This window comes from Schistocerca americana, chromosome 5, assembly GCF_021461395.2.
Source record: "Schistocerca americana isolate TAMUIC-IGC-003095 chromosome 5, iqSchAmer2.1, whole genome shotgun sequence".
Lineage (NCBI taxonomy): Eukaryota > Metazoa > Arthropoda > Insecta > Orthoptera > Acrididae > Schistocerca > Schistocerca americana.
The window spans coordinates 54,142,329-54,158,166 of record NC_060123.1 but is presented as its reverse complement, the minus strand read 5'-3'; positions in this window follow the sequence as shown (position 1 = coordinate 54,158,166).

Sequence of the window (15,838 nt, the reverse complement as noted above, 5' to 3'; positions counted from 1 at the left end):
TTTCAATAGGTCTGTAGTTCGATGGATTACTCCTACTACCCTTCTTAAACACTGGTGCGACCTGCGCAATTTTCCAATCTGTAGGTACAGATCTATCGGTGAGCGAGCGGTTGTATATGATTGCTAAGTAGGGAGCTATTGTATCAGTGTAATCTGAAAGGAACCTAATCGGTATACAATCTGGACCTGAAGACTTGCCCGTATCAAGCGATTTGAGTTGCTTCGCAACCCCTAAGGTATCTACTTCTAAGAAACTCATGCTAGCAGCTGTTCGTGTTTCAAATTCTGGAATATTCCATTCGTCTTCCCTGGTGAAGGAATTTCGGAAAACTGCGCTCAATAACTTCGCTTTAGCGGCACAGTCGTCGGTAACAGAACCATCGGCACTGGGCAGCGAAGGTATTGACTGCGTCTTGCCGCTTGTTTACTTTACATACGACCAGAATTTCTTCGGATTTTCTACCAAATTTCGAGACAATGTTTCGTTGTGGAACCTATTAAAGGCATCTCGCATTGAAGTTCGTGCCAAATTTCGCGCGCCTGTATATTTTAGCCAATCTTCGGGATTTCGCGTTCTTCTGAACTTCGCATGCTTTTTCCGTTGCCTCTGCAACAGCGTTCGGACCTGTTTTGTGTACCATGGGGGATCAGTTCCATCTCTTACCAATTTATGAGGTATGAATCTCTCAATTTCTGTTGCTGCTATATCTTTGAATTTGAGCCACATCTCGTCTATATTTGCTTAGTCAGTTCGGAAGGAATGGAGATTGTCTCTTAGGAAGGCTTCTAGTGACACTTTATCCGCTTTTTTAAATAATATTATTTTGCGTTTGTTTCTGGTCGATTTGGAAGAAACGGTATTGAGCCTAGCTACAACGACCTTGTGATCACTAATCCCTGTATCAGTCATGATGCTCTCTACTAGCTCTGGATTGTTTGTGGCTAAGAGGTCAAGTGTGTTTTCGCAACCATTTACAATTCGCGTGGGTTCGTGGACTAACTGCTCGAAATAATTTTCGGAGAAAGCATTTAGGACAATCTCCGAAGATGTTTTCTGCCTACCACCGGTTTTGAACAAGTATTTTTGCCAACATATCGAGGGAAGGTTGAAGTCCCCACCAACTATAACCGTATGAGTGGGGTATTTATTTGTTACGAGACTCAAATTTTCTCTGAACTTTTCAGCAACTATATCAACGGAGTCTGGGGGTCGGTAGAAGAAGCCAATTATTAACTTAGTTCGGCTGTTAAGTATAACCTCCACCCATACCAATCCGCACAGAGTATCTGCTTCGACTTCACTAAAAGATAAACCACTACTGACAGACACAAACACTCCACCACCAATTCTGCCTGATCTATCTTTCCTGAACACCGTCTGAGACTCCATAAAAATTTCCGCAGAACTTATTTCAGGCTTTGGCCAGCTTTCTGTACCTATAACGATTTCAGCTCCTGTGCTTTCTATTAGCGCTTGAAGCTCAGGGACTTTCCCAGCACAACTACAACAATTTACAACTACAATTCCGACTGTTCCTTCATACAAGCACGTCCTGTATTTGCCATGCACCCTTTGAGATTGCAGCCCACCCCGTACTTTCCCGAGGCCTTCTAACCTAAAAAACCGCCCAGTCCACGCCACTCAACCTCCGCTACCCATGTAGCCGCCAGCTGAGTGCAGTGAACTCCTGGCCTGTTCAGCGGAACCCGAAACCCCACCACCCCATGGCGCTAGTCAAGGAATCTGCAGCCAACACGGTCGAAAAACCGTCTGAGCCTCTAATTCAGACCCTCCACCTGGCGCTGCACCAAAGGTCCGCAGTCGGTTCTGTCAACGATGCTGCAGATGGTGACCTCTGCCTTCATCTCGTAAGCAAGACCGGCAGCCTTCATCAAATCAGATAGCCGCTGGAATCCAGAGAGAATTTCCTCAGATCCAAAGCGACACACGTCATTAGTGCCGACATTTGCCACCACCTGCAGCTGGCTGCACCCTATGCTCTCCATGGCTTCCAGAAGGACCCTTTCCACATCAGGAATGACTCCACCTGGAATGCACATAGAGTGCACTGGATTTCTTCCCTCCTTAGCCGCCATATCCCTAAGGGGCCCCATTACGCGCCTAACATTGGAGCTCCCAACTACCAATAAGCCCACCCTTTGCGATAGCCCAGACCTTGAAGGCTGCGAATCATCCTCTGAAACAGGGCAGGCAGCTGCATGGCTCAGCCAGCGACAGTACCTGAAACCTGTTTGTCAGACGCACCGGGGAGGCTTTCTGATCAGCCTCTGGGGACGTCTTTCGCTGCCTGCCACACCTTGGAACGACCTCCCAATCAACCACAGGCGAGGGCTCAGCCCCACTGCAGGCAGCAACTGGGGCAACTACAGCGGCAGACCGATCTGGGGACAGACGGGACGAGGTTGACATCCCCATAATACCCAAGTCCGGCTCCCCACAGTGGTGCCCATTGGCGACAGCCTCAAGCTGCGCGACCGAAGTCAGCACCGCCTGCAGCTGTGAGCGAAGGGATGCCAACTCAGCCCTCATCCGAACACGGCAATCACAGTCCCTGTACATTCTAATCGATTACAGTAACTAAAACTCGAAATTACACCTCCTATACGAAACTCACACGCAATTTAAGTAAGAATCTACGAAGTAAACACAGAAAAGACTTTATATACCTATCTTTCTGCACTGTCGATGTGCACTAACTGGGAGCTCAGGACGGTGGTCTTGCGGTTCTAGGCGCTCAGTCCAGAACCGCGCGACTGCTACGGTCGCAGGTTCGAATCCTGCCTCGGGCATGGATGTGTGTGACGTCCTTAGGTTAGTTAGGTTTAAGTAGTTCTAAGTTCTAGGGGACTGATGACCTCAGATGTTAAGTCCCATAGCGCTCAGAGCCATTTTGGGAGCTCAGGCCACACTGGTCTCTGGGAGCCTACTAGACAAAAAAGTTGGTATTCCGGTTGCTATAGGTTTATTTATAGATTGTCATGTTTTATTTGTACTCCACTGTTGCTATTTGAGTTTAGATATTGTTATTTTGTCATTTGTAGATAGTGAATAGAACTGTTGGCGCTAGAAAATGCAGTGCGAAGTGGAAAAATCGAAACATCTGTGACATAATCCTCTATTTGAGTTCAACAGAGGGGTGACAGCAGTGGAGAAACCCAGAAACATTTGCGCCTTGTATGAGGTTCAAATGGCTCTAAGCACTATGGTACTTAACACCTGAGGTCTTCAGTCCCCTAGACTTAGGACTAATTAAACCTAACTAACCTAAGGACATCACACACATCCATGCCCGAGGCAGGATTCGAACCTGCGATAGTAAAAGCCGCGTGGTTTCGGACTGAAGCACCTAGAACCACTCGGCCACCCCGTCCGGCCCCATGTATGAGGATAGCGCTACTGGACAGAGCACGGCGAGAAAATGCTTTTCTCATTTTAAGGTGGATCATTTTGACATTAGTGACTCTCCGTGTTCAGGAAGACCTTCGGGGTTTGATAAAGATCTTATAAACACTCCAGTCCACAATGATCCAAGTCACTGTATCGAGAACTGGCAAATGTCGTAATTCCACCATCGTGTGACATTAAGACGCAATGGGGAAGGTTTAAAAATCGGATGTAATGGTACCGCATGCTCTAAGCCAAAATCACAAAAATCGGCGGGTAGCCTTTGTGCATCTCTGCTTGCTCGTCATCAGTTGTCTAGTGAACAACACCGACCATTCCTATTCTGCATCGTTAGTGGTGACGGGAAGTGTTGTTCTTTATACTAACATAAGGAAAAGAAAGGAATGTTTGAACCCAAACGAACCAAGAATTCCCCGTACAAAGAAATGCGCGCATCCACAAAAGATAACGTTATGCATCTGGGGTAACAGCGACGGTGTGGTATACAACGAATTGTTTCCCCAAGGTGTAACCATCACTGTTGATATTTGTTGTCAACAACAGACACGTATTGCACACGCAGCCCAAGAATAACGACGAAGAAGGCTGCGTTAAGTGATGTTAATCCACGATATCGCCCTCCCGCATTCTGCTAGACTGACAAAAGACGCTATACAGAAGCTGGGTTGAGGAAGTCATACTACACACACGTATTCAACTGATCTTTCACCCCCAGACTTTTACTCTTAATCGAACGATCTTCGAGGAACTTCCATTTCGGATAAAGATGCATTCGAACATTGCTGGACGACTTCTTTGGCTAAAAACCACGTGATTTCTACAATCGCGGAATCGGAAAGTTACCACAGTGTTGGCAGACTGTTGTCAATAGTGAAGGACGATATATTATTGATGACTAAAATCTCTGTTATATGCACCTGTTGTGTTTATTTAAGTTATGGAAAGACGCTACGAACTTACTCACCAACCCAATATAGAGGGTGGTCCATTGATCGTGACCGGGCCGAAGATCTCACGAAATAAGCATCAAACGAAAAAACTACAAAGGACGAAACTTCTCTAGCTTGAAGGGGGAAACCAGATGGTGCTGTGTTTGGCCCGCTAGATGGCGCTGCCATAGGTCAAACGGATATCTACTGTGTTTTTCAAATAGGAACCCCCATTTTTATTGCATATTCGTGTATTACGTAAAGAAATATGAATGTTTTAGTCGGACCACTTTTTTCGCTTTGCGATAGATGGCGCTGTAATAGTCACAAACATATGGCTCACAATTTTAGACGAATAGTTGGTAACAGGGAGGTTTTTTAAATTAAAATACAGAACGTAGGTACGTTTGAACATTTTATTTCGGTGGTTCCAATGTGATACATGTACCTTCGTGAACTTATCATTTCTGAGAACGCATACTGTTACAGCGTGATTATCTGTTAATAGCACTTTAATGCAAAAAATGCTCAAAATGATGTCCGTCAACCTCAATGCATTTGGCAATACGTGTAACGACATTCCTCTCAACAGCGAGTAGTTCGCCTTCCGTAATGTTCACACATGCATTGTCGGTGGTTCTCGATAGCAAATATCCTTCAACTTCCCCCACAGAAAGAAATTCGGGGACTTCAGATCCGGTGAACGTGTGGGCCATGGTATGGTGCTTCGACGACCAATCCATCTGTCATGAAATACGCTATTCAGTACCGCTTCAACCGCACGAGAGCTATGTGCCAGACATCCATCATGTTGGAAGTACATCGCCATTCTGTCATGCAGTGAAACATTTTGTAGTAACATCGGTAGAACATTACGCAGGAAATCTGCATACATTGCACCATTTAGATTGCCATCGATAAATTGGGGGCCAATTATCGATTTTCCGTTGCGCAATAGTGCATATTATGCCGGTTTACGTTACCGCTGCTGGTTCAAATGGCTCTGAGCACTATAGGACTTAACAACTATGGTCATCAGTCCCCCAGAACTTAGAACTACTTAAACCTAACTAACCTAAGGACAGCACACAACACCTAGTCATCACGAGGCAGAGAAAATCCCTGACCCCGCCGGGAATCGAACCCGGGAACCACTGTTGGTGAATGACGCTTCGTCGCTAAACAGAACGCGTTCAAAAAATCTGTCATCGTCCCGTAATTTCTCTTGTACCCAGTGGCAGAACTGTACACGACGTTCAAAGTCGTTGCCATGCAATTCCTGGTGCATAGAAATATGGTACGGGTGCAGTCGATGTTGATGTAGCATTCGCAACACCGACGTGTTTGAGATTTTTATATTTAGATTAAAGTTCAGTGCAGTCAACTGATCAGTTGACTGCACAGCAGCAAGGAGAGCTCCACCTACCAACCCAAGGGAGCCAATGGGTCTGATGATGGTTTTATAGAAAAAACCGAAACCGGTTACTCATTAAAACAGACATAACGTGATCAAGAGTGAACTTTAATCTAAATATAACAATTAATTGATCACTGTATTCCAAAAATGTTTACCAAAATTGTGTTTGAGATTCCCGATTCTCGCGCAATTTGTCTGCTACTGATGTGCGGATTAGCCGCGACAGCAGCTAAAACACCTACTTGGACATCATCATTTGTTGCAGGTCGTGGTTGACGTCCCATATGTGGCTGAACAATTCCTGTTTCCTTAAATAACGTAACTATCCAGCGAACGATCCAGACACTTGGATGATGTCGTCCAGGATACCTAGCAGCATACATAGCACACGCCCGTTGGGCATTTTGATCACAATAGCCATACATCAACACGATATCGATCTTTTCCGCAATTGGTAAACGGTCCATTTTAACGCGGGTAATGTATCACGAAGCAAATACCGTCCGCGCTGACGGAATGTTACGTGATACCACGTACTTATACGTTTGTGACTATTACAGCGCCATCTATCACAAAGCGAGAAAAGTGGTCCAAGTAAAACATTCCTATTTCTTTACGTACTACACGAATATGTAATAAAAAAGGGGGTTCCTATTTTTAAAAAACGCAGTTGATATCCGTTTGACCTATGGCAGCGCCATCTAGCGGGCCAACCATAGCGCCATCTGGTTTCCACCTTGAAGCTAGACGAGTTTCATTCTTTGTGGTTTTTTCGTTTGACGCTTATTCTGTGAGATATTTGGCCCAGACACTATCAATGGACCACCGTGTATGTTCCGGTACTCAACAGCTTAAGACAACAAAGTAGCTTTTGGTATGCAGATTTTTTCATTCTGCTGAAATGCACATGACACTTCCATGTACCACCTTTTGATTTTGCTAATAATCCTAAAAGTACGCTCGTATGTGAGGATCATTTCGATGAATCTGCTAGAGTTTTGCTGTTACCATTTCTGTTTTATTCGGAATCAGCTTTGATGGAAGAGACAGCACCTATTTTTGACAAAGCAGACAGTGAAATAAATGGAAAACTTTATAACATAATGCTTCTAGCGCCTTTATAGAATAGTTGATATGTACATCTCGAAGTCACAGGACTGTGATGGCTTTCTGTTGTTAGGTAAGGACCTACATTACGACATTAACATGCCAGAAACACGTATGTGTGGGAATTACACTTCGTTCCTAAATGCAGCTTATGACATTGTGGTGAAATATATACAAACTTGTGGAAGAAGATCTGTAGGTTTGTGTTAAAACTTACAGTACAAATACGTCAGAAGTGCACTACAAGGTTTACCAAAACTCTACGTACGTTTTTATATAATTCTGTATATACTTTATGATCAAAAGTATCCGGACACCAATATGCGGAACTAATCACTATAGTCCGTTCATCATAAGAATAAACCTGATGTAAACATTGCACTACGTATTCTTCCGCGTTTTCTGGAACCTCGTTGGATTTCCGTTTCACGTGGGACTGCAGCCAAGCTGTCTCGGGTACTGTCAAGTACGATAATAAGGGTACGTTTTGTGCCGTGCATTACGCGCACATCGACTTAGAGATGATACGGGACAACAGCTTTACCGGCGTGTTTAACTTGGACAGCACTGGCCGGTCAGCTGGTACAGCTAGCCTGCAGTGACGTGGCCAGCTGCAGTTCACACGTAAAAAGAGACGAGCAGAGCAGCAATACAGCTCCGAATGTCATTTAATTTTTAAGCAGAAAGAAATGGCAACACGATGGAAAGGTTTGGGTTTGGTGCATGGCAGGATGGCGGAGGAAGTTGTGTTACGGTACGTGGGTGTTTTTCGTGGTTCGGGTGAGGTCCCCTTATTATGCTTAAGAAAATGCTAAATGCAGACTATTATAAACATATTTACACAATTATGTACTGTGTACAATAGAGGAACACTTGACGATTTTTTTGTGTCAGCATGGCAACGAATGCAGCCATAAAGCAGCATCTACGAGGCAATGGTTCATGGACAATAATATTCATGAAATGGGCCCGATTTCAGCACAATGCAAAACATCTGGGATAAGATAGAGCATCGAGTTTGCTTCAGACGCCGCCATACAGCACCACTACCTTCTTTGGAGCCGGCTGTTGAAAAAGAATGGGCAGCCATTACTCCACAGACAGTCACACACCGTATTCAAAGTGTCCCCAGCAGAGTGGAGAGCTACTATATAACACGCTGAATCGTCCGACATATTTTCCCCATCTCTGAGGATTCAGCAGCGTTTAGGGGCCGATGACCTGGTAGTCTGCCCGCAACTCGTGGTCGTGCGGTAGCGTTCTCGCTTCCCACGCCCGGGTTCCCGGGTTCGATTCCCGGCGTGGTCAGGGATTTTCTCTGCCTCGTGATGGCTGGGTGTTGTGTGCTGTCCTTAGGTTAGTTAGGTTTAAGTAGTTCTAAGTTCTAGGGGACTGATGACCATAGAAGTTAAGTCCCATAGTGCTCAGAGCCATTTTTGAACCTGGTAGTCTGGTCCCCCCCCCCCCCCCCCTTCAAACCAACCAACCAATTAGCAGCATTTACCTTTTGGGGGTGGTTAACCTGTTCACGCAACTTTTTACAATATTTCTTATAAAATATTTGACACTGCGTTTATGAAGTGAACCAAACAGTAATTAATGTTTATAGAGATATTTAGAATGCCGTTCTCATATAATAGAAGATCTGAAATGTAGTATTACACAGCTATAAAAACATAGGCTCGGAACCTGCATGACAATTTGTAAATGTTAGATATAATGAGTTAAGATCTACGTACCAATGTTTTCAAATAAAAGTGTTACGCAGCAACAACCTGTGGCTATTTATTAGTTTGGCCTGTATACGGCCACTTGTAAATGAGTTTACTTTGTAACACCCCACCCGTCACTTATCTGGTTTTGATGTGTGTTCACCCCAGGTAATTGACTAACAGATCAACAGAGAGTGCAAAACTGCCAGAATGTCGGATAACGCAAAGAAATTAATAAGGCCCTGTGACTTCTGATTGACTGCGGTGGCAGTGTTGACATTGATTGATTCAGAATTGATCACTTTTAATTAAAAAGAGGTGCACTTTGATGTTATATTCAGCTATTGAACACCATATGCAATGTTGAACATAAAATTAATTAAGGAAGTGACTTGGGATTTCAACTACTTGATTGAAAACAGATGCAATCGATTAGCACAGATTTATTTTATCTCACGACCTTCAATCATCACATTACATGACTCTCCTAACAGGAAGTGGTAATAAATTGCGTTTGCATGGAATAAAGTGCGATAAATCAAAAGTAATTCCTATCGACTGACCCAGGCGTAATGCGAAGTGCGAGAAGAATTCTACAATACACGGCCCATGAAACCCTCATGGAAACTTTGCCGACGTGATCCGACAAATTAATCAATTGCTGGAACGGGCGCAATATCACCGAATTCAGCGTGGCAGGGAGTCGTCTTTTGCAGATGTCGGCCGACCTCATGCTGCTGCAAGGCTGCACTCGTCTATTCACTTCTAGCTATCTTGCTCAGTACATAGCTGAACGAAAACTCCAAGCTCAATCGTTCCGTTTGCTAAGTCCTAAACTGCAGAGATCCTCACTCTCACTCAGGCAAGCTGAGTAAAGAACGCTACGTCCGCACTCTAGGCAAGCTGGGGACGGAAGACCCCTACGGAGACTTCTCAGAGTCTGCTCTTCGCCTCGGTTTCCCCTCCAGAAAAATCACTTATGCCAATTGCCGAGCAAGTCGCATTAATTATGTGTCACTTCCCAGCACCGACCAGTGCCCACTCTGGGAATTGACAAACTCCCACAAAATTTCCCTTCCTCTCAACTTCCCTATTTAGCTCCTCCCAGGCCACCCATCAAGGTTAGCGTCTGCACAAATACCAATTTTTCCGGAATTCTGACTCCCAGGAGAGTACTTCAAATTTCTTGGTCCTACGTTCCCATCGGAGGCCGGCGTATTTCATTCTGTTGCTCTTCACCTGATTTACTTCAGACTCTGCGGACCGTGAATTCAGCGTGAAGTTGCTATAGTCACGAACACGCATATTTTGACCTCTGTTGACCACTCCACCATAGCGTTGCGTGGCTTTCTAGCATGTTTCACTGAAAATGGGACGACGGACATTTATCAACAGGCACACAAGTTCTCAGTCTGCTTCCCGGTACACCAGCATGGGGTTAACCACCCACTCACTGTCACTCATATTAAGGCAGCTGGAGGCCGCACCCGTTACCGCTTTCTCAGAGCTTCAGCCGCCCTAAGCTGCCTATTGTCGCTTCCCTTCGCTGCTCCCCAGCCAGCCACGGTCACTCGTATGCTTCCCTGGGATAAACTAGCCTCCAGTAAATCGACGTGTTTCCACAAAGTTTTCATGTCGTGTGAATTACTTTAAAACCATCACCCGACATTAATTATTCCAATACGTCCATACTATACCCTCTACAAGGTGCATTGTGCCTTGTCAGTCATTTTTGTTCAGCCCTGCTGTTCGCTCAACGTGAGTTAGGTGATCTTTAATGACTTCATGTAAGGGGCACAGTTTTTGCCATCTTACAACTTTTTATTTAAAAGTATGTACTTTAAGAAAAGCATTTTTACTGTACAGAGGTGGGGAAAGTATAGTTTCATCTTACAACGAAAAAAATTTTTATTTATAGTTTCATCTGTCATTTAACCAGAGTTCATTTTATGTACTTCACGATAGGTTTTGCTGCTTGCTGAGTTGTAGGAACTTTATACTTTGAAGTTTATGTTACTTGGGTTGGTTCCCTCACAATGACCAATGCGCTATAAAAATATAATACCGTGCCTATATAAGAAACGAGGTTCAGTATTATTCAATTTGTGTGTCTGTCTTTATGATAAGACATATAAATACATCAAAAATATTCCTTTCCACTTTTCCAGTTTCTAAATTATCTCAAGAATCGAAAAATTTTAGACGAACTGATTCAGTACCGTTTTCGACTGGGAAGAAATGCAATTGCATACAACTGGTTTCATGTTTGTAACTACTTTTAGTAACGTGTATTTACAAAACACAACTGAGCGCCGGGTGGTTATCAGTTGTTTCTTCGGCTGTCTATGTCCCATGTTTTTCTTCATTCAGGGTCACGAGGAAATCTAAACATGCGAAAACCATTTTTAGAATAGTTCGTGCAGTTCACAGCTGAGCAGCCACTCATATTTGCTACGGATTCTTCAATACATTTAATTAGAAATCACTACTCACATCGCGATTCGTATGTAGACAACAATTATTTCATGGCGGACAGTTCAGCTCAGGATACATGACTCTTCGGTGAGTACATGCCGTCACTTACGACAAAAGAGTGTGGTCAAGAACGTTTAGCAATGTCGGTGTGATCGTCACTAATAACACACTAATACGCAGATGAAATAAACCGTCAATAAATAACTGAAGTTTACGTAGCCAACAGCGAGTACAGTCGCTGTTTAGTGTGTTCCTCATGCCGTGCACGATGTTTAAAAATGAAATTTACCCCATTGCTATTTACTACAAATTAAATGTTTAATTGAAAAATTCTTCTAGTATAGTCAGTAGGGGCGTAAACTGTTAATTAACACAACTGGTGGTATTCGGTGACAAAGCGCGGTGGCAGATATACATTTCTTGGTGTTACCTTCCGTTCTTATACAGCCGATGACATGTAATATCTTTGAAGATTCTCTGGAATATCAGCAGCTTGAACCACAAGATGGCGGATATTGATATCTTCAGTTTACGTAAATTACTTCGATAAATGACTCCGGATGTTGACTTACCCACGCAACAAATTACATTGGATCTTAAAACAGCCGGAGCAGTATCAGGGATAATCACAGGTAGGAAATGTAATTACTTTACTTGTAAGTAGAAGTTCCTGCTCAATTCAACGTCTGTAACCTCAGCTGTATTGCAATAGTTGTGAGTTCCTCACTGCCTGAAGTTAATTATATAGTCCAGATTCATTTATCGTTAAGCACGTTTATTGTGAAATTAATGTTAAAATATAATTTGACATTAATTATGCAACGGCATACCGCTACGTAATATTACACACTAAATATCAATGCAGTAACTGTCAAAATGCACATTCAAAATAATACTTTCATTTTAACCAATCAGTTTTAAATTAATTAACTGTGGCCTGAAAATGGCTGTCGTAATTTCTAAGGGCCTAATACACATACACACGGCCGTTTCTGTAACACTTTAACATTGTCATTTTTACTGCTTACTTGGGAAAGGATACTTTAGCCTCGTAACTGCAGTGCCATTACCTGTAACTGAGTTAGTGGCTAGTTCACTCCTCTCTGAAAATTATACTGCAAATCTGCCGTATTTCAAAGCGAACGGCCGTCCTGGACAGTTATTTGTTTTAAGCATCATCCAACTGACTTTCAGTACACATTTTTTGTGTAACATTGTCACTTTGGTAAACTGCCAAGTGATGAAACAAACAGAACGTCCATGTCCTTTTCCCGGCATAGGAAAACTTTATCTTCGCATATCGTAGCTAGTCTTTTATGAACTGCTAGGATGTCAGACACTTCCTAAGATTCCTATTCAAATCCATCGTCAAACAGCACAAACTGTGAGCATTCCTTACATTAACACGTCCAAGAAACTTTTACTAAGATTTGGCTCTCGTATGTCAGTCATAACTACATGCAAACAAACAAAACCTAGCTTGCAAAAGTTAACGTTAAAATATATTAATACTAATATCGGTGCTAATGCAATGAACGAGATAATGCCATTACACATCACCAAACACGTCCCTAATTGGACATAACGCTCTCAGTAAGAGTAAGGGAAGGAATCTATACTGCTATATAATGATAGTTGTGCTTAAACGTTGCTAACAAACATTTCGACATGTCCTTTATCGGTTTACTTCAGATTTGTACATGATACTCTAAGAAATAGGCTTCACATTTTTTAATGTATATGTATACAAAAACTAGCTTAGGGCGGGCTGCTTCCTCACATAGACTTTATAGCCTGCACAGACTTTTTTCTTTTTATTTAATGGAATTTTTATGTTGTTCACAAATTTCAACACCTTCTAAGCTTTTCATGCTAAGTAAGGCCATATAAGCATGGTTTTTCCCGAGTGTACTTCTCACCAATATGCAATTCTGGTAGCAGGAGTCCAAAGTTTTTCTTAATCATACCTTTTGTCTTCTTGTGAAGATATTTCTATTGCAAACTCTCATCCCCAAACAAACAGGCCTATTCATTATATCTAACCGAGAAATGAAATACCAATTTTTAGAAAGTTACCTTTAAAAGTTTTTAATGTAATGAAAAAGTTCTTAAAAATTTTTATCCCTTATGCACTCCATAGGGGTTGAATTTTCAAAAGCAGTTCAATACATAGTTTTTCATCTCTAGCTGAGAAGCCAAACACCAATTTTTAAAGATTTAGCTTTAAAAATGCTTTCGTGATGAAATATTTTCATAGAGCGTTTCATCTCCTATTTTATCCTCTTAGGGACTGAACTTCCAAAAATTGTGACAATCATATGTTTTATTTCAAACGGAGAAGCCAAAAACAAATTTTCATAGATGTGGCTTCAAAAATACTTGCACAATGAAATATTTTCATAAAAACTTTCGTTCACCATTTCACCCTCATAGGGGTTGAATTTCCAAAAACAGTGAACATGTATTTTTTTTATTTCTCACTGACAAGTCAAATTTAATTTTTCATTGATTTAGCTTCAAGAAAAGCTTTCATAAAAAAAATATTTTCATAAAAAAATTCATCTCCTGTTTCACTCCCTTAGGAGTTCAATTTCCAAAAACACTGAAACACAATATTTTTAAATGTAACCGAGAAGTCAAATACCAGTGTTAATAGATGTAGCTTTAAGAATACTTTAGCAGTACTTTAATAATGATATATTCTCAAGAAAAGCTTCCACCCACTATTTCATCCCCATAGCATGGAATTTCCAAAAAGACCGAAACACATATTTCTTATTTCTACTACATTGGTGATCCATTGATGCCTCAGAAGATGTCCTAGCAACTGATCCCTTCTTCTAGTCAAGTTATGCCACAAATTTCTATACTCCCCAATTCTATTCAATACCTCCTCATCAGTTATGTGATCTACCCATCTAATCTTCAGCATTATTCTGTAGCACCACATTTCGAAAGCTTCTACTCTCTTCTTCTTCAACTATTTATCGTCCATGTTTCACTTCCATAAATGACTACACTCCATACAAATACTTTCAGAAACGACTTCCTGGTACTTAAATCTATACTCGATGTTAACAAATTTCTCTTCTTCAGAAACGCTTTCCTTGCCATTGCCAGTCTATATGTTATATCCTCTCTACTTCGACCATCATCAGTTATTTTGCTCCCCAAATAGCAAAACTCATTTGCTACTTTAATACTCGTATATATAGCAAATCAAAAGTCTATATGAGCAAAAACACATGTAACCGGTATATATGAATAAATCCTCTCCAATACTTTGTATAAAATCTGCCTAAGTGGAGGAAATCAAACGTATAACACAATGTTTATACAATAATTTGTGGCAATGACTTTAATCAGTTCTTAAAAAATCACATGTGTGTATAAGCAAGAAAACTAATCAAAAAATTGAAACTGTTATGTGAGCACATCCTACGACCACAAATTATACGTTCAAACCACACGTTTTCGAGATGTTTTCACCCATCAAAAACCAAAAATTGATGAAATATTGAAATGTACCAAAAATATCACAACAGCTAAGTGGTTAAGCCATAAGCATAAATGCGGACATCTGCTTAATGACATAATTTGTCATCGTTGCTGCAATTGTTTAATACTTTTCTTACGAGCCACACTTGATATGCTCACCACCATTAAAGTGTTGTTTTAGACGCGATGAGAGAAACAGAGACATGAAAGAAATGAGTTTACTTGCCCATATGATGTTACAAGGTTTCTTAGAAGTCAGAATAGTGAATTTCTGTACACTGTGTAAAATGTAAATTTGAAAGAAAGCCCAGGTGCTTCAGTTTCGCTTATGCTCTCTATCACTGCTGCCAGTTTGTAAGATCTGCAGTGTGTGGTGTGTGCGGTGCAAAGTATATACATTAGTACTGCATGTAGTTGTTGCAACTGTATCACGTCAGATTTGAACACGGAAGTCTTTAGTATGTGCAACCGCAAAACCATTGTTCTATTTCTGTGTGAAGTCTCTTTCATACCACGTCGTCTGCGCGGAAAGTATATTTTGAGCACTTCACAAAATGCTTTCACCCCTACAAGCCCTCCCCCTCTCCACATATCCAGCAGGAGAGCTCATTTTACGTGTGTTAGTGTGGTGTGGTGGCTGCGCTGGCTGTCGGGTGACTTAACGAGTCGCCACCAATAAGAGTTCAGTAACCGGAAATGGTCGACGTTTCCCTGATTGTGACCGAGCACATTCTTCGAGACTCACTGCCTGAATATAAAAGGTTGGCGACTGACTTTGTTACTGAATACAGTACATCGAAAATACATGCAAAAAGATGATACTGAATTGTAAGTGGCACATGAAAAGGCTGTGTCTGGACCCCTTTGTCACGTATTGGCTCGGTCCGGAACACTCTGCGTCGACTGTCTTGTTTTTCCACAACCACTGCAACCTAGCGGTAGTTGTATCATAACTGCGCGGTGGAACTAATAGTTGCAAGTTGTGTTGGCACCACTGAACGTGAATAACGTCAGCATTTCCTCTCACGCCTCCCCTCTCCACAACAGTCTATTTCCGTAACTCCAACACCACCTGTGGTGCGAACAATCTGTCTTTTGTGCCACTTGCAACTCGTTCAGTCATATCAAATGTGAACAGGAAGAAAACAAGACGAAATCAAGCGAGACGTTGAGTAAGAACTTAGAATCGAGGTAAATCTTATTGGAAGAACATTAGAATCGGGGAATTTTTAGCATTGATCTTATGGGTTTTCACAGGAGCTACGAATTTATG